The sequence below is a fragment of the Phasianus colchicus genome, chromosome 6 (assembly GCF_987193195.1).
Source record: "Phasianus colchicus chromosome 6, bPhaCol1.hap1.1, whole genome shotgun sequence".
Taxonomy (NCBI): Eukaryota; Metazoa; Chordata; class Aves; order Galliformes; family Phasianidae; genus Phasianus; species Phasianus colchicus.
Genome location: NC_143441.1, coordinates 41,021,388 through 41,041,761, shown reverse-complemented (window position 1 = coordinate 41,041,761; position 20,374 = coordinate 41,021,388).

The following is a 20,374-nucleotide window of genomic DNA, read 5'->3' as shown; positions in this document are numbered from 1 at the left end:
TAAAAGATGTATAATTTTCCTAGATATTGTCAAATAATTTGGGGTGTATCTTGATATCTTCTACTTATCTATCTTCTTTTCATCTCTTTGGTTAAATTTACTATATTCATAAAAAGTGCATTAAGATTACATTTGGCATTTTGAATACAACAAAAGATACCCATAGGGATGCTTTATTGTACAGTCAAGTAAACTCCAGCTGTCAGCCCTGTGATCAGTTCTTCAATAGGCAAAAAGGACTCTCAGCTCCAACCTGGCCACATGCTGGTTCCCACCAGTATAGTAGTAACTGATATTTTCTTCCATATAAATTGCATTTAAAATTATTCCTCAGCTTTCAAGGAGAACTTTGTAATAAAATTGTAACTAGACTTCCTAAGTGAGTACCTTTTCTTTCTTCTTTTTCTTTTTAAAATAAAAGGCTGCATATCTGTTTTGATTAGAGCTGAATTGAAACCTTTTGCTTCACATGAAAACTCCTGCAAGATGACTTGCAAAATCTTTAGTTTTTAATGTGAACTTGGTAGGAGAATAGAGTCAAAAATATGCTAAGTATGACCCTCTGCCTGGAGATAGAGCAGCTATTGCACACGTAGAGTCAGAAAATGCAGTGCTGAAACTTTGATTACTTCTTTAAATGTGTCAGTAAGGGGAGTAATCATGGTCTTGCTAAAGTGAATAGGAGTTTTGACATTGATTTCATTTGGATCAAGGTTACAATAGCTGTCTCCTGACACAAATTTCTAGACTTGTTGTCTATCTACATTCAAGATCTACAACTTACAGGAGTCACATGTATAACTAATCGCTAGAACTGATTTTCAACTTTGGCTGACATTTTCATGAAAAATGAATATTCTCTTTTAAAGTTTCTTGAGGAAGAAAATGATGAAATCAAACTTTATTCTGAAAATAGTATGGTCTTACTTGAAATGTCCTGTTTCTTTTCCTTTTTCTTCTCTCTTTTTCTTTGTTAATGTCATGGTTTTATGTTTTTTGGTTTTCAGTATTCCACATCAAAACATCATGTACTGGAATTAAAGTGTTAATGCTCTAATTCTACGTACCTATCCCTATACATTACGGAAGTCATGGGATCTGACCTTTCCGGTGGGGCGGTCTCTTACTGCCTGGCAGTGGGTGCTGGAGGGTGCTTTCCTAGCCGTTCCAAGCTTTTCAGGTTTGACTCGGTCTCAGGAGCTCTCTCTCTCCTATCTTATTTGATTTATTAGTCTCAATTTCAATGAGATTGTATTAATTGTGTTATCTTGCATTCCGATATCATAGTTTCTGTCTTCTTTTCTGTCACTTCTTTTTTGTTTTGTTTGTAAATCTAGAGAATAAAATAGAATGGAAGAAGTGGGGAAAAAAAAAAAAGACAATAATTTTGAAGAAGATAAAGATGTGAATTAGAGGGAGCAGTACTGCAGAGAACTATGTAGGTTTTCTCTCCTAAGTATACATAAATATGTCATGTAATATTAAAAAAAAAAAAAACACCTATCAAATTGCATAGTAGGTATATGAAGTTAATAATCCTACCTTTGCTGGCAGTCTGTCAACAGAAATTTGTAAAAGAAAATTTAAAAACCACAGTATTTTCTACAGAATTTTCTAAAACAAAAATTTGACCTAATACAAATTTATTACCATCAGCTGTACTGTTGCTTTCTGTACACACTTAAGCAATGAATAGAATATACTTCATGTTCCCACACTTCATTATTCATACCATACATAATCTGCGTGGCAGAATGAGATACTGTTTGATGGTGGAACAAAAACTTTACCACAGATCCTGCCAGAGACTTGGCACAAAGCAAAGCTTCTGACAGTTACCTCAATAGGAATAGCAGAGGAAAAGGTTTGAAGAATTTAATATCTTTACCCAAGGATATCCTGTGTTACACAGAGGTAAAGGTTTACGCTTGAAAATCCTTTTATCTAGCATTTCTGTTGAACACCTGTTAACACCTGCATAGCCTATACTCCACGGCTCTTCTTTTAAAAAGTATATTTATCTAAGGAGAAGTTTTAATAACCAGAAATACTATAGTAAAATGTATTACATGCTTCATCCAGAGGAGTGAATAGGGTTAGATATCTTACTGGTGGAACTTCCATGTCCATGAGCATGTTGTGCTGTATTCTGCAATTTACAGGTGGGAAGAGAAAACAGTCTTTCTATAGAAAGGGAAAAAAACCATCACAATTCTATCACTTGAATATTCCAAGTAAGTGCAGGAAACCACAGACAATTTGGTAGGAATCTACCACTCTACCAGCTGGAGTAACAAACTTGCTATTTCTGGGCTTCCTGGAATCACATATTGATTTCCCAAATGTAATGGTTTTTGCACAGGTATACTCCTCAGTTTAATTAATGTGTTAAAGAAAAACAAATTATGCCACCTTCTTTCCAACAGCTCTGTTGTGTTAAAATCACATACTGCTTTACTGGCCTCCCAGCATCTCTGGGAGAGCTGGGAGGGAGCCAACACTTAAAAGGCGAGGGACAGTCAACAGCCCAACTACAATACAGATCCATTAGACACGAGAAGGGCATATCTGAACAACCCTGGAATTTCAGAGCTGAGTGAAGAGAAATGGCATCAGGAGAGATAGTACATTGACCCTGCACGCAACTTGATTCATGTGCTAATGGTGGGCCAGCTAACAGCATGACTGAACTAGCATCATGCTTCACCTGGGCTATGTGCCAAGGAGCACACTTCTAGTGCCACACTGATGTTGTCCTACCGTTGGTTTCTGCAGTAGATGAAAAATCTGCACTGTAATCCTAAGCGAGGATAAGACAAATCCTCAGAAGTGACATTGGGAGAATTTCTCTTCCTCTAGCCTCTAGCAGTCTCTTTCATCAGTATTTGCTCAGTTTTACCTGTGTTCAGTCATGTCAAGAAGCCACTATAAGCCTGTCTTCTAGATTTTTGAAATTCTACTTTTCTAAAATCATCTGATAACAATACATGAGGTCTAAATAGAGTAAATTAAACAAAAACTCTATAGTATACATCTCTCTGAAATAAACACTTTCACAGCTGCAACACCATTTTGCAAAGTGGTTGCATGAACTTCACAGTTGGGGAAGTTTTTCCTTCTTTTTTCCAATTCTTCTCTTAGATGTGAAATCAGTACTTACATTGCAGCAAAAATCAGTCATTCTGATTGAGCTGCCTTAGCAAATACAACTAATCCACACATACAGCTTGTGTAATCACTCCATGTGAGGTCTGAATCTGGGGAAAATTATAGAACTATCTCAAAAATAAGGAAGATTGGCTTAAGTCCAAAACCATTTACTGGAAAATTTCTGGAAGACTTATTCAGGTAAATAGGATCAAGCTTTTCATTATTATGTACTAAAAAAAAAAAAAAAAAAAAAAAGTTTTATATACCTGTTCTTTCATAGTAACTAATGCCACCTCTTTTAAAAGCTGTTCTGTTTGGAGGGCAGATTTGTGCAGGTTTTCTTTTCCACTGTACTATCAATACTTTGATCTTTCAATGCCTCAAAACTTCATATAGCACTGTCCATGCACTGACACACTCAAAGTATTCAAGATTTTTCAGGAGATTTAAAACATATCAGAGAAATATAATGGAATTTCTTAATTTCTTAATATGATTACAGTATCTTACAATTTTAAAGACATATACATAATAACGTGTATATATATATAAAAGTAATAAACAAGTATTTTGTGGGACATTTTAAGAAAAGTATCCTAGAACACTTTTTTCCCCTCACATGCTCATACTTTGATCAGAAAGTTTTCCAACTAGTATAAATGATTAGTTACATTAACTGGTACTTCCTGCCAATATAACACATTCAAATACCTCCTACTTTCTTCCAAGCAGATCGTAAAATTTATAACAAGTTAAAATGGGATTAAATTTAATTTGAATCTCAGCCATATCAGAATAATATTTTGATGGTAACTAGAAGTCTGTTCAAATAGTGGAAGAAATCACTTTCACCATTCATTCGAGGTGAGAATGGATATAATACCTCCTATACATTTGAAAACTGAGTGCACTGAGGTCAATTCTGGAGTGTTATATCATTTTCTAATTCAAGATCTTGAAGTTCACATGACTAATTGACTGAAAAATTCAATAAGCAGTATTCCTCATGCAATCAATTTTCATCTTTAAGATACATGTACAATTTTCTGCTATATTTTTAGAGAAATTAACTAAAAGATATTAAGGCATTTTTGTGTACTGAAATCATCGTGAGAAAATACATATCTAAGAGCCAATGTATAACCCTGAATGAAATCCTTCTTTATTTTTCCACTTTGCTATAATGTGTACATAGTTGAGTCACATATATGAGAAAAAATATTGTTATTTTCTTTTCTGAAAACTTTTCTAATTGAAAAAAGTATGACATGAGACTTCAGTAGAAATAAGATCACATCATTATAACAGTACAACAAAAAAAATCAGGATAATTGTCAAAAATATGGAAAAGCTAAGTAGTTATGGAATAATCCTTAATATTTCTTATTATTGAAGATTTATTATTGAAGATCTTAGAAATTTTTAACTGACTGGTATACATCTAATGCCTAAAACTGTTTCTAATAGGTAGAAAATGTTTCAAGATACTTTCATCAGTACCAATCAATAAAATTTTTGAAGATAGCTATTCAGAATTACTGAAATGCCATGCTGAAAAAATAGAATCTCTAATGAATTTTGTTAGGAAAACCAAAAAAGTAACTATAACTTGTTATACAATCTATCAGTGATCAGATACTGATTGACCTTTGTCATAACTTTTTATAGATCCTCAGTACTTAGTGAATGTCAAATACTCATGTTCACCTTATTTCACAATCAGAAACAAAAATGTTCCTTTTGAAATTAACATTTAAACTATACACAAGTTATGTCATATAAAATGATGTTAAAATTGTTTATATTTGCAATTTTTTTCCCCTAACATCTTGAAAATGGAGTACAAATTATCTGAATTCTATTTGGCCGCATAGTCAGCAATGTCACTTCAATTAACAGTTTTCACTTGAATCACAACAGAGATCTACCTTCAAGTCAGCTCTCTAAATTTTTACTCAATAAATGAGACAATATGTTGTTGGTACTTACATGGAGATTTGATCCTATAATAATAACTGCAGTTCTTCTTCATTTTAGAAATGTTTATTCTTTTGAGTTCACAGAGATATATGTTTGTTATTTTAGAAATGATCCTTGTGTGCAAGCAAATTTATTCTGGTCTGACTGTGGACTCAGGCATTAGACACTAGACTTATTTCAGGATAAAATTGATTCTCAGATGAGATTTACAGTCTCATCTGAAATCTTCATCCAGTTCTTACTGTAAGAATCAGTGAAACTGATTTCTCCTCCTTGCACCTTCGTAGCTCTGCCACAATATCATTGGACCTTAGACTGCAACAGCAGAACCCAACTCCAAAATCTCATGCAGACAGGTATCCTACTCTGTTCATAGACATTTACATCTGGAGAGAGATGAGAAATATTTGCTGAGACAGTCTCTAACTGTATGTGCCAGGAGCTTGCTTACAAATGCATTGCAAGTCCTTGACCAAAATCTTTGCAAGGAAAATACACTCGGGAACACTTGGCATTTTCAGACTGATGAATGAAGAGTTCAGAATATGCTCTTTTTCTCATGACATTTCCCAATCTGAATTGGGACAATGCCTTTTTTTACGCAAAGAAACCGTCAAGAGTGGAAGCTCATACTTCTGCCTCTTACAGCAGGTGAGAACCTCACACTGCAGCAAGAACAGCACCAGAGAATGTTTTCTTTGAGCTCAGTGATTGACATATTCGAAACTTACTACTTTAATTCTGAAAACAGATTTAAACTAAACTGTCATTGCTTAAAGTTGCTCCACTAACTCAATCAAAGCTTTGACTTCTCTTTCTTAGGGAGGAGGCTATGCCCTACCATGAGGTAAGAGTAAGATTGTAAGAGATAAATCCAAGAAATGAACTACTGCACATATGCTCATCGTGAAAACCATGCCATTTTGGTTTCCTATTTTCTCATTATTTTGCCTAAATCATAAGACTTATGCAACATACAACAAATTAATTTCAGCAGTTTTTCTGGATGTCATCTCAGAAAAAAGACTGATAAATAATTCAGACACCCCAAATTTGTGGTTTTCAGTCTTTTCATTTGACCTTCTCCGGCTTTTCCATATAAACTATGCACACAGATGCATACAAGCCCCATAGAAACACCATTTTCACCTTTCATCCCAATTACAGCACCTCCTTTCAACACTCTAGTTCCTCCCATCTCTTCAAATTGTTTTTTGTTCAGGTTTCTCCTTTCAGCTCTGTTCAGCTTGCAAGTCTGTGTTTTCTTTGACCCATAGCAATTCTATTTCTGACAGGAATTCTGCTAGCTTTCATTAAACCATAAACTGAAATACTGAAATGCAAGAAACCTGGTACAGAAGTGATTTGAGTGCAGAGCTGTTTGATTGCTCCTGACTGATTCTCAGAGCCAAAAAAAATAAAAACAAAAAAAACAACAACAAAAAAAAACGGATGGAGATTGGCAGGCTTTAAGAAATTAAATCCAAACTTGTGTCTTTCAAATCTGTAACTCTCTCTCTGCTAATGGTCAAGGTTCTTAAATCTTCTGAAACTATTCTAGGCACCTAAGGATGGTGCTTAAGGGCTGTGTTTTGAAGAATAGGGGGTGATAGTACCTCCACCTTTTAAAATAGTTCAGCTGTCCATTTACAGTGATGTCCAGAAATAGAAAAGAAGAATTTAATCATCAAATTTATCCAGACTATCCATCCCTAGTCTGAGGCTTTATGGCTGCTTCCTAAGCTGTTAGAAATGGCATCACTGGTGTGAGTTTTACAACTTCATCCTACATATAGCTCACCAGGCAGTCCAAAAGACAATATAAGGCTTTTGTTTCTCCACTTGCTACCATGAATTATATTTTAATTTTTATATTTTGACTTGGATTAACACTTAAGACTGTATTGTATTCAGTCTCTAAGGCACCAGGCAAAAACAAAAAGAGAATTTCAAACTTCACAGTATTTCTATAACGTCATGCTGCTATACCAATGTCAGTTTATCTTCAAATTTTGAAGATGGTCTCCAATCATCAGGAATGAGATCAGAGGGCACACTTCTGCTGCATAAGAATCACACATTGGCAAATTCTACAGAGATGCAAATTATCCAATCCACCTCCTCCAGAATTATAAAGTATCCTCTATTTGTAGCTCAGGAACATATGACTGGGTTTACATCTTTTTAATGGAGCCACAGTTTCCAGATGAAGTAAATAGGGGAGAGACCTTTAAAACTGATAGAAACCTGGAGTATTAGTACTGGCACTACTGTGATTGCTAGTATTGACATTTAACCAACTAATCACCTTCAAAAATGTGTTTGTTTTTTTTTTTTCCTGTCTTCAAATTCATCACCTGTTGTCTCTGTCCTCAAACAGCTTTCAATACATGCTTGTCTACGAATACTCTAATTCTTGGGTGCAAAGACTGGTTTTCCTCTTGTATTTGGAAAGTGTTCAGGCCCTTTTAGACACAGTCACAACATAAATTATTTTTATCTAGACTGCTGGAATGCCCACTCAGTGTGTTAGCTGCAGGGCTGCATATTCAATCACCTCTTGTTCTTTTCCAGGGATTGTCCCACATTTTCTGGAGCTTATTACCAGTAGCATGGGAGCATCTGTACAACCAGTTGGCTGGATCTTCCTTACCTAGGTTTTTTTGTAGAAAAGCTAGATAACAGCTTTTTTAACGATCTCACTAAAAAAATATGATAAGTGCATATCAGTGAGGCTGTGTGCATTACTCAACATGAAATGCTGCAAACACTGCTGGAGAGGACTGCCTGGTGAACTCGTGCTGCAGCTGCTGAGCTCTTCACTGCTAGCCAAGTGGCCCCAACCTCAGTGTCACACAGTCCAGAAAGCTGAGTTCATAACAGTTATGTGTCCAGAGCTAGGGAGAAATAATTAAAAAATAAAAATAAAACACATGGTACTTAAAGTAGAAAACCTGCCTTTAAATTTATGACCAGGCCCTCTCTTTCTAAGTTCCCATCTTCTTTTTGTTGGTATAAATGTTTCTCTGACCTCTGTGAAAGATTTGTTGAATGAAACACAAGAAAGTATTGGATTTCCTGAGCAACATCTTCCTTATATTTCCTTACTGTAAAGTAATGGAGAATGTTACTCACTCTGCTGTATAAAATTCTTTAAGAACTTGAATAGTAAGGCGAAATTGTCAGTGACTAATTCTGACATTAATGCAATATACCTACACCTCTAATTAAAACAGAATTACTCCACTGGTAGTACAGTATATATTATTTAATCATATTCCTTGCCAACCAGCTAGTAAAAAGGAACTCATAATTAGACCAAGTTTGTGTTTCCAAGGAGAAGTATGTAGACAATTGTAGACTATTGGAAAGTGAAATATCTTCCATATTAATAGGTCTTTCTCAAAATGTGTACATCTGTGTACATACTCCATAGACAGAGAAAAATCATACTGAGATCTTAACACATTAAAATTAACTAAGTTAGTTAAAATTACTTTCTCATATGGAAGGTGTTCCATTGCTTGACTGTTATTGTGTCCATCCTCTGGGTGAATAGAATGGGTCTCTCCTATACTCAGGACTCTACATCTGGACACAGTACTCCAGGTGATGTCTTGCAGGGCAGAGTAAAGGGGCAGGATCACCTCCCTCATCCTGCTGGCTGTGCTTCTATTGATGCAGGCCAGGATACAGTTGGCTTTCTGGGCTGCAAGGGCATGTTGCTGGCCCCTGTCCAGCTTGCCATCCATCAGTACCCCCAGGTCCTTTTCAGCAGGTGTGTGCTCCATCCTTACATCACCTTGCTTGTACTGATAGTGAGAGTTGCAACGACCCAGGTGAAACATTTTGCACTTGGATGTATTGAACCTCATGATGTTCTCCTGGGCCCACTGCTCAGCATGCCCAGGTTTTTCTGGATGGCATACTGTCCCTCAGACAACTGACTGCACCACACAGCTAGGTGTTATCAGCAAACTTGCTGAGGGTGCACTAGATCCTAGTGAGTTTCCTTTTCACCTGACAACAATTACCCTAGGCATCTACCATTCAGCTATCTTTCTAAGGATTTCTGAATTTCATAAATTTCTATTTTTTGCAAGGATGTCAAAAGTCCTGCCTAATCATTTAATGTGGACAAAATGTCTATAGCAATAAACAGAGCCCATTGAGAAGCTTCATTTTTCAAAATATTTGAATAAAAACACTGACAGATTTAAAGGAAAAGATCACTTTAAAATGTAACTATTTTCAGCTCATTCTAGAAATATAGTTTTTTGTCTGGTCATAATATTGATGATAGGTCTTGATGGCAGAAATATCTAAATACATGAAGTGAGTTCACAGCAAATTATGCAACTCAGTGTGATCTATGTTATGTAGGTGATCTAGTAAGAGGGGGTATTTTTCTTTATTTAGACACTAGAAATCTGTTATCTTCAGATGTTCACTTAGACTAGTGTTTCAACTTTCTTTCGTAGGAGATCAGTAGGAAAAATATTAGTCTACTCTGCCTTCATCTTCAATGTAGGACTCTAAACATTTAGTGACAAATACATATAGGATGAGGATTAAGACAAGTGCTAAGGATTGCTCTTGGGATCCAACAATCTACTTGGAATGTGAGCAAATTATCTACTACTGTCAGCGTACAGGACTATTACAGTTAAATCCTGTAGTTCTTTGTCATGTCTTGTAACTTCCATTCATATTTTTAATATTAAATTTAAAAGGATGGTCTATGAAATTCCATTTATCTAAAGAAAAATAGCCAAAAATAAATGTACATGATATTTCAGTGTATCTTAATTTAGCAGCAAATTTGAAGGTCCATATTCTATGCTTATTCCATTGGAAAGCAAATATCGCAGTACTGATGAGATGATTCCCAGGTCCTTACATTCTGCTTTTATATTGTTTTGCTTTTAGCTTAACAGAACAGAAATATTTAAAGAGCTGAGTATCTCATTTCACAAGCATCAAGAAAGAGGTTAATGAGGTTTCAAAACAGGGTTAAGTAGTACCACTATCATAGGAGCCGTGGATGTTTGTAGAAGATGCACATGAAAGAAGATTCATTTAAATAGTACAGAAGATTCTCACTTTCACTTCTTCTAGTAGAGTAACGTCAGAGAGATTTTTAAATTTTTATAAGAGGTGCAAGATAAAATAGAACAAAGCCACATTTACTGGTCTCATATCTCCACTAATCAAGTTGCAGTGATCAATTAATTAAAAAAAAAATAAAAATTGAACTTTTTTTTAATGCGTATTTCTCTTAGAAATCTCTAGCAAATACATCAAAGTTGTATCTCATTACATGTCAGGCTGAAGTCAAACAGTTCTTCCTTGTGGCCAGGCATAATACAATCTTATCTATAAATTAATGTATGTTACTTCACTTTGAAATCAAAATAAAGCAAAAATAAAAAAAACATACTATTTGCTCCAGTTTCATAGAGCTAATAGCACCAGTCTTTACTTTCTGACCTTCCACATGATAGTCCAGTACCATATTTATTTTCAGCAAGTAAGGAGCTTGTCCAGTGTTTCCAAGGAAGTGTACATTATTGCAGGAATAGATGGTTGCAAGAACAGGGAGGTGATTCTCTGTTCTTTTGAGGCCCCATCTGGAGAACTGCATCCAGGTCTGGAGCATCCAGTACAAGAAAGACAGGGACCTGTTGGACAGGGTCCAGAGGAGAGCCACAAAGATGATCAGAGGGCTGGAGCACCTCCCCTTCAAAGATAGGCTGAGGGAGTTGGGCTTGTTCAGCCTGGAGAGAAGAAGGCTGAGATGTGAGCTCATCGCAGCCTTTCAATACCTAAAGGGAGCCTACTAACAGGAGGGGAATCAACTCTTTGAAAGGGTAGATAACAGAAGGACAAGGGGAAATGGTTTTAAGCTGAGGCAGGGAAGATTTAGTTGGATATCAAGGGGAAGTTCTCTACAGAGAGAGGTGCTGGAACAGTTGCCTAGAGAGGTTGTGGGTGCCCCATCCCCGAAGGTGTTCAAGGCCAGACTGGATGGGGCCCTGGGCAGCCTGATCTAGTATTAAATGTGGAGGCTGGTGGTCCTGCATGTGGCAGGGGGGTTGGAGATTCATGATCTTTGAGGTCCCTTCCAACCCAAGCCATTCTATGATTCTATGATTCTGGTTTATTTCTAGCAGTTGGAAATCCTCAGCCAGCTGAGAGAAAAATTCTTCAGCTAAATTTTTTTTGTTGAAATATTCCTAAATATTTTAGCCTGAGGCAGCTCATGAGTATGGAAAATTCAGTCCAAGCAGTTGAAATATGATGAAAGTATTAACCAGTTGAAAATGGGATTCTATCATGAGATGCACCACACAAATCTAGCAGCAGACAGATCTCTCTGCCTACCTTCCTAATATTGGTCTGCTTAAAGGCACTAATGACTGCTATTAATCCCAGTCTTGGTTGTAATGGATAGTGCCCTTCTTATCCTCCTCCGACTAAAAAATGTTTTGAAAAATGTATATCAATGCACTTTTAGAATCTGTTATCGGGAACAATAGAATGTTTTTTCACAAGTCAATTGTTCCAAAGGAAAATTAGCAAAGACATGCTTCAACATCAACAATGTTATTTTTCTGCAGCTGGTTGTATATATACCTTATAGAGTTCCATAGCAAGGACTGGGTGTGCAAAACAGTGATTGGCATTGGAAAAAATCATGCTCTGAAAAGTACATATGAGGGAATAAGAGGAAAAAGACATTTGTGGCATAGGAGAAGATAGAAAAAAAAATAGTCTCAAAAACTGTGAGCAAGAGAATTTCTATGCTATTTGTTTTTCAGTTATATAAGTTCTACATTTTGCTAGGACCATCATTTTTTCACAGAAAAATCTCTGAAGTTTTTTAATGGAATGAAGAATAAGGAGAAAAATTATAAACATTTATGTAAATTGTTGTGTGTTTGTTTATTGCTTTGAGATGGTAAAAAAAAATACATAAATTTCATAAATCTATAGTGTTTGCTTTGAACTCGATATTTGCATAGCACTACCTGGACTTCATTTCTAATAACATCTTAGTTATAGGAAGTACTTTTGAATGGAATTAGTCTTGGTTATCCAGAGTTATACTGAATTAATGCCTACAATTCCATTTCAGCAAATTCTGTTTGTCTTTATTCTGTATGGATTGTCACCACCAATAACTCAGAATGAGTCTTCATTACATTTTATCAAAAGTAAAGTTTACACAAGCAATAATCTGTTGCATTAAAATGCATTAATAATTTCTGATGCACATTGTTGTTTACTACTGACAGGAGAGATACTCCATCATTAAAACTAATGAGAAATGAAAGCACAGAAAACCACTTGGGTGGCAATGAAAGCACAATGCAGCACAATGCAGACCTACACAGCAGCTACAACTAGCCATGTTCATGATCCAACCATCTGCCTGCTTTGTTCTTTTGTCAAAAATAAGTTTCCCATACAGGTACACAGGTACATTTCATACATTATCAGCCTACTGAATATTCCCCATCTGCAAACACTACTCAAAAAGTCTTCCTTGCCCACCAGTGACTTGGTCCTTTGTAGCTAGACCACAGGTACAAAGTCTCATGGGATCTGGCATGGTCAAGAGAGAAGCCTCACAGAGTTGGAAGTTGCTTTGATCTAGCTGAAAACAAGGTTGAGAAGAAAGCATGGAACTCTAGAGCAAAGAAAGGCATATGGAGCAGCACACAGCTCTCACACAGCCAAAGTATTCATTTTTTTGTTCTTCTTTTACGACAGAAGGGACATGAACAGGCTTGAAAACTGGACCCATGTTGAAAAGAAAGATGTAGAGTTGTTGGTCCAGAGGAGGGCCACAAAGATGATCAGAGGGATGCAGCATCTCCTCTATGAAGAAAGACAGAGGCACCTGTGTTTGTTCAGCCTGGAGAAGAGAAGGCTCTGGAGAGACCTCATTGCACCCTTTCCAGTGCTTAAAGGGAACTTATAAAAAGATTAAAAATGACTTTTTACACAGCCTGAGTGATAATACAAGGGGGAACAGTTTTAAACTAAAACAGGGGAGATTTAAGTTAGATGCTAGAAGGAAATGACTTACTCAGAGAGTAGTGAGGCCCTGGCGCAGGCTAACCAGAGAAGCTGTGGGTGTCCCCAACCCTGGAGTCATTTAAGACTGGGTTGGATGGAGCCCTGGGCAGCCTAATCTGGTGGGTGGGAACCCTGCCCACTGCAGAGGGTTGGAGCTTGATAATCTTTAATGTTCTTTCCAACACAAGACATTCTATGGTTCTGTGAAAAGAGCAATTTGGCAAGGTATGGAATAGTAACTTCTCTTTCTAAAGAAATAAAGTATGTCTTCGAAGGAAATAAAGGTTTATGCTAACTTTATACCATTTGCAGGACTTTTGCATTGTGATAAGGGACATCTCTGCCCCAGAAAATGTAAAATCTTATAATTCCCCTTTTTGAGAAACAATTATTTTTAACCAGAATAGTTCTAGGTATTGCTATGAATCCTATTACCTCTTTCTCAATTTAAAATACTCTTACTATAATGTCAATATCAATCTAATCTTAACAGAATGACAAAATTAATTTAAAAAATCAAACGTAGTGTACATACTTTTAAACTCTTTTTAATGTGTTCAAGTTACAATCTGGGACTTTTTTATTCTATAAATATTAATATTTTTCTCATTAGCATACTTTGATCATGACAGCCTGAAGTGCAAACATTTTCCAGAATCATTAGCAGAACTTAATTGACATCTTTGCCATTCCTATGGGTCACTAAGAAACATTTTTTCTGGATGGGTCTCTGAAACAGACTGAAAAAATCCATCTAAAGAAAAACTCTCCCGGAGGGATTGCCTGAAAGACAGATGGACTAGCACAGTCTTTTGACTGTTATTGTTGTCCAACAGTAGACGATAAGTACAGGTTGAAAAATAAATTTTAAAGTGACTTTTGCTTACCAGTTGAGCAGAAAATAGAAGGCTGGTATGGAATAGAAATAGTAAATGGGAGGCATATGTGGGTTTGGAACTGTAAAGATCCCCTGATAGGATTGGGCAAGCAGTTTCATTCCAAGTCCAAACAACTCCAGCTATATAATTATGTTTGGATTTCTTTTTTTTTTTTTTTTTTTTTTTCCTGCTTGTAGTATTTTGTTTGGCTTCTGAACTGTTTGGTAGTTAGAATTTCTTCTGCTGCCTATTTACTTATGACATTCAGTGTTGGCAAGACTGTTGCATTTCTGAACTGCAGAACACTCTAAATTCCCAAGGACTTGAAAACCATCATTGTCTATAATAAAGTTTAGATACTGTGGGTAATAAGAGCAATTTCAGTAATGAGAGGCTCACAGTATTTCAAACTTTTGTATTTTTATTTTGTTTGCTTGATAGCTAATGGGTTGATAAGCGTTTGCTCCGAAGTAGCAAGCATTCATTCTAAATATGGAGGTACTGCAGAGTCAGTAATAAAAGAGATCCAGTGCTCTGTTAGTTGGCTGTGGCATAAAAACAGGGTTTCTCATTTGCAAGAAATGCTAGTTTTCTTAATATTTTGTTGCAAATTCATATCTAACACAAAGCTTTTCAAAATTCCTTGTAAACTCTAGACCACCATAATAATCTCCTATAAAGAAATGTTATTGCATTTACATTGCACTGCTCTTTCACAACAGTAATCATTATGAATTCGAAGGAAAATAAGATTATATGGTCAAACATACATGCAAAATTACCCTTTCTGCTTCTAGCAAGTGGGAAAAGCTATCCAACTGCTTCCACAAAAGATGTAGTAGGTTACAGCAATTAACTGAGCTTAGTTGATCTCACTTTCACTAATTTGTTGTAAATTTATTTACTAATTGATTGATCTTTATAATTTAACAACAATTCTCTATCTTATACAATCTTTCATAATAGACATCTAATAAAGCAGCCCATTTGCTGACCCAAAATCATTGCTCTTCCTTCACTATTTCTTCTATACTCTACTTTTATGACACAAAAATATCAAGCAAAGTCCCTACATGCAATGTTGACACTCTGGTTTTGCCTGAATAGAACAAGAATTGGGTATGAGTTACTCAGTCTTTTCCTTATTATTTAGTTGAGCATTAACCTAAAAATGGTATAATCAAGTAGATCCAGTGCTATAACATAAACTGGCTTCCTCTGTGTGCAGTTTTGGTACTGGTTAATATAGATTTTACTGTAAAACATGACAAAAGAACACATCTTTGAAAAACTTCAATTCCCAGAAATTTGTCTGCCATCACCTGAAATTTTATAATTTCTACTGCTAAAGTTAGACATTTTAATATAAGTCCAATTCCAGATATTTTAACACTATTTTAACCATATTAAGTTGGATGTCTCAATAAAATGTATCCTATCAATGATGTGTCCATCAGACAAGACACCTCACAAAATCATCAAGTTGTTCCTGCAGAAAACTGAGAGGGATTCTATGGAAACCCATTTTATTTAATCCAAAGCTCTTGTAAGGAAGACTGAAGGAACTTTTCTAGGACATTACACAATGATCCTTCATTAGAAGACTATAAAGATTCCTGAGTAAAATATAAGGGGAAAAAATTATTTCTGGCTTCCATGACGTGTAACTCCATGTAGTGCTGTAAAAACCCCTCCAAAATTGGCTTGCATGAATGCCAGACCTTTTATTTTGGTCATTTCTTATAATCACTGATATAATTAAATTTGTCTCAAAGTTTCCACAGACAAATTCCAAATTTGAGGGGTTATGATTCAGCTGGAAAATTTATTCTAGGGTGAAATTTAAAAATCAAAGGCTTACCCCAAAAGAAAATTTTAATTGTACTAATTTAAATTGTACCAAAACCAATTCTTGCCACAGCTTTTCACAGAGTTTTACCAAGTGTGCGGTGTAGGTGCTTGCTCACTTCTGGAAGTTGGGAGTTGCTTCCCAGCATAGATACAAGTTGCTGCAAATTTTCAGGGCCTTGCAAGACAGCACAAACCCTATCTTTTCTTTTTTTTTTTATCTTTTTTTTTTCCCTGCTGATTTTTCTCTAAGCATTTTTATGTTAAAATAGACAAGAAAATCTAAACCATGTTTGGTTTTTTTTCAATTCTGTGAAGCATAAGCCTGTAAGGTTCACCTGTGCTCAGCCATGGGCAACGAGAGGGTATCACCTAAGCCTGAATCTCCAGGGCAGAGAACAGACTCGGGATACAGCCAAAGGTTATGGGCTTCATTATGCTGTTACTAACATGGAATCATAAATTACAAGTTGTAGTTTTGGGGTACTCCAAGGATTTCACTGAAGTCTGTAGAAGAAAACGGCAAAAAATTAAGGAAGGAAAAGACTTCCTCTTTCTTCTGAACTTCACTTTTATGCCTACTTCTGTGCACTTTAATAAATTACATAGAGAAGGTTCAACCCCTACTGCCATACCATTATCTGCTTCTGCCATCTTGGGAGAGCATAATAAAATAGGAGGCATTACTTCATAATATCTGGTATATATGCTGTCAGCTAAATAAAACAAATACTCTTCAACTTGTGGCTCAACCAATAAATTAAGCATTTTGCCTTCTTAGCTGCTTTGCAGTAATCCAGTCATCATCCTCCTTATGTGTCTGACCTGCTCTTCGTGGATAGGCTGAATGAGCACCTTCACACCCTACAGCACACACTCTCAATTGCACCTCAAACAACCCATACCAGAGGGCATGTCCATTTCCCCTGGAGACAATGCAATCAGGTATTTTAACCAAATTGAAGTAACTTTGCATATCCAACCATTGCATATAAGATTTGTTACATGTTAGGTAAAACCCATAGCACATTTTGACTTTCAGGAGCTTAAGTCTTCCCATTCACTACTAAATATTAACCTTGAGCATGTCTATATGGGGCTTATAGAAAAACACTTTTTAATTTACTTTTCTAACCAGCTGCTTACCTCAGTTCACTTTTTGAGGACTATGCCTTCAGCAAACAGAGCCATCCTGCCAAATTCTCAATTTAGAGAACTGAATGTTAGCCAAGTATAATTAACTAGATCCTTAGCTTAAAATGCAGCTCTGCAGAGGACATCTTACGTACAACACCTTATAAAAGCTTCAGTAATGTCTAAAGCATGCTCCAGCTTGCCAGTCCCAGATCCACTTCTCACAAAGTTGCCTAATGTCTGGGAACAAGGTTTAAACACTCCGTGAAAATATTACAGGCAGACCTCTTGCAATATTTTTATGCATCCATTTTTCCAAGGAAAAAGTGATTGAACTGTATAAGCTGCCCCTCTTCCATTTTATTGTAAGAATTCCCTGGTGCTGTTAGTTCATTCAAAGCCAGAAGTATCACTTTACACAGTTTTTCATTGTACTCAGGGGAAGTGTATGGAAATTTTACAGCAATAAGCTACAAATGGGGAGTTGGATTACAGCCAGTCTGCATCCTTCTCATGCCCTTACGGCATTTTTCTTCAGCATTTAGCGTTCTCAGTGTACAGAATATTTTTCCTGCAAGGCTATCATTTTTTTTTTTTTTCAAAATGCAAAATGTAGTAAGTATATCCTTCACAATATCTGACTAGCATAGCTGACATTTTTTCATTTCAGGAAGTATTCATTAATGGAGTTTTAAAGTCCTTAACTTCAGACATTTTGCAACTCTTGCATTTCAATTTATTCTTTTAAAACTGGTCAGCAATTATTCTTCTGGTGTTACACAGCTCCATTCCCATTGCACCCCTTGTGCAAATTGTTATATGCAACATAAAGGTAGTAGATGGCCTGACTCAGGGACTCCTACATTTTTTGTTTTTAACTTGGTAAGCAAAAAGAGGGGACAGTTAGAATAATATCAAAACTGCTAGAGGAAAATAAATACCATAATATGAGCACATTTAAAGACTGAAGTATTTAAGCCCATAGGCAAATTGCTGATTCAGATTTCTTATGGCATGATAAAGCATCTATTAATAATAAGCAGGCAATATGTTTTAGTAGCAGGCTAATGTGTTCCCTCCTTTGTGTATGTACATGAACATAGCCATTGAATACACAAAATTCACTCTTTAGAGAGCAATTGTCCTACAGAAGATAAAATTTTCAAATTGAACAGATTGTGTTTTCCTTAGAAAAAAAGAGATTCATAATTTCTTCTTCCCAGTGTGTGAAATTCACTCTAGAGCAGAAACCTGCACAGATTGTCTTTAAGGAAGACTTTATTTTCAGAGCTTTCATAGGTCTTATGTGGGAACTATCTCATTCATTATGTTTTAGACATCTACATTTTATCCAGATGCTATATCTGCCTTTCACAGTAAACAGAAATAAAGTGGTAGTCTAAGATCAAGATTCACTTTAGGTTAAAAAAAAAATAGCAGTAGAGATCCTGTTAACCCAGACTCTTCTTTAACAAAAAGTAGAACTAATGTGACTGGTTCTGATGTGCATCTATACACTGAAGATTTTATAAATCAACAGAAATAAATCCAACGCTTTTCACCTCACAGTTGTTGACAGGGACACCCTCATAAGTGTGTAAGAGCCCTAGATGCATGAGTGTAGTGAGAAAGGGGGATGAATAAGGTCAGTGGATCAATGCCAGAAGGTATTGTACAGCATGGAAGTAAGAAGTACTTGCCTCAAAATAAAAGCCTTTCATATCATAAGCCAAGCTTCCCATAACTTTCATAAAGATTGGTTGCTCCAAAAGTAATGCTTCATATTTATTTCCATGGAAACTACAACAGATACAAAAAGCACAATAACATTATTCGTTGTAGTTGTTACTATTTTAAATCTCCTCCAATGGAAGAGACTTGCTATCACTGTCACCACTGCTGAAACACACTCACCACCTCACTGTGCTCACATCCACTGTTTGGCCTACATTCAGTAAGCATTGATGAATATCAATGGGCATTTTTTTTTCCACATGGAGGAATTCAATTCTACAGCTTTGCACCAGATGCACTTCCATGTCAGATGCCATTCTGTGAGACTGTCCTTTTGCTGCCATATGTCACAAGGCAGCAAAACAGAATATTGGTGGGAATGTTCCATCTCTACTGCCATACCTCCAACGTCTGCCTTAAATGTCCTGGGCCAACATAATAAAACAGGAGGCATTACTTTTGGAGCAGCCCTCATATAGCAACTGAAACTACTGTTCAGGATAGACATAAAATCTAAAATTAGTAGCAAAATATGAGGATTTTAATGTAGTACCATATTTTGAATTAGAATCTGTTCCTGGAGACCCAGCTTCCAGGAGGTCACTAATACTTTAATGATATAATGGGATAACAGCTACAAGACCCCATCACTGACACTTTATGAAGTAATCAATGAAAAGGATACATTGATAATTAATTACTAAAACAGCGAGAAGCTTGTACATATCCAGGAAATTACCTTCTCATTTATGGGGTTTTTTTTGCAATGAATTCAAAGAAAAGTCATTTCGTCTTTCCACGCTTTCAATTCATTTGTTCAGTAAAAGTATTTTGTTCTATTTCTCTCAACTACTGCAAGGTTAGAGTAATTGTCTTTGTGAAGGCTCTTTTGTGTCTTATATATCTTTGCAGTACCTAGTGCAAAGACAGTTCATCCAGGATCTTTGGGTAGAGTTGGAATAGAAATAACAATGTGAAAAAACATACTTTATCAGAGCAGGTTTCTCACTGTTAACATCATTCATGTGTGATCAAGAAGTTAGAAATATTTTGTTTTACATTCACTTATTTCCAGAACATTACTACTACTACATACACCCTGCTCTTGCAGTGTCTGTAGATGATTTCTCAATATAGAGTCTAATAGTAAGCATATTTAACAGTAAGAATTCATGCTCCTGTTTCTGTGTTTCTTTACAACATTTTACTAGCAACATCTGCAATTATTCTGGGAGCTATATTTCCTGCATTTTTACTGCCTTTAAGTTATCATCACTGCCAGAGGGGACACAAATATTTTTGTATAACTAAAAGATTTACAGGGATGGAAAAGTGGAATGTATTTTCAATTATGTATGTAAAATAATACATTGTATTGTATATTCTATGTTTACTTTAAATATGAAAGAAACAATTTGTAAATGGCATAACATTCATTCATTTCAGCTGGTTACCTGCCAATACTGCTCTGCCATACATAAAGAGTTTTACCACATCACTTTGTATGCACTCATTCTTCATGATGGTTCTTCAGGAAGATGTGAACTTTTGACCTCCCACCTTCA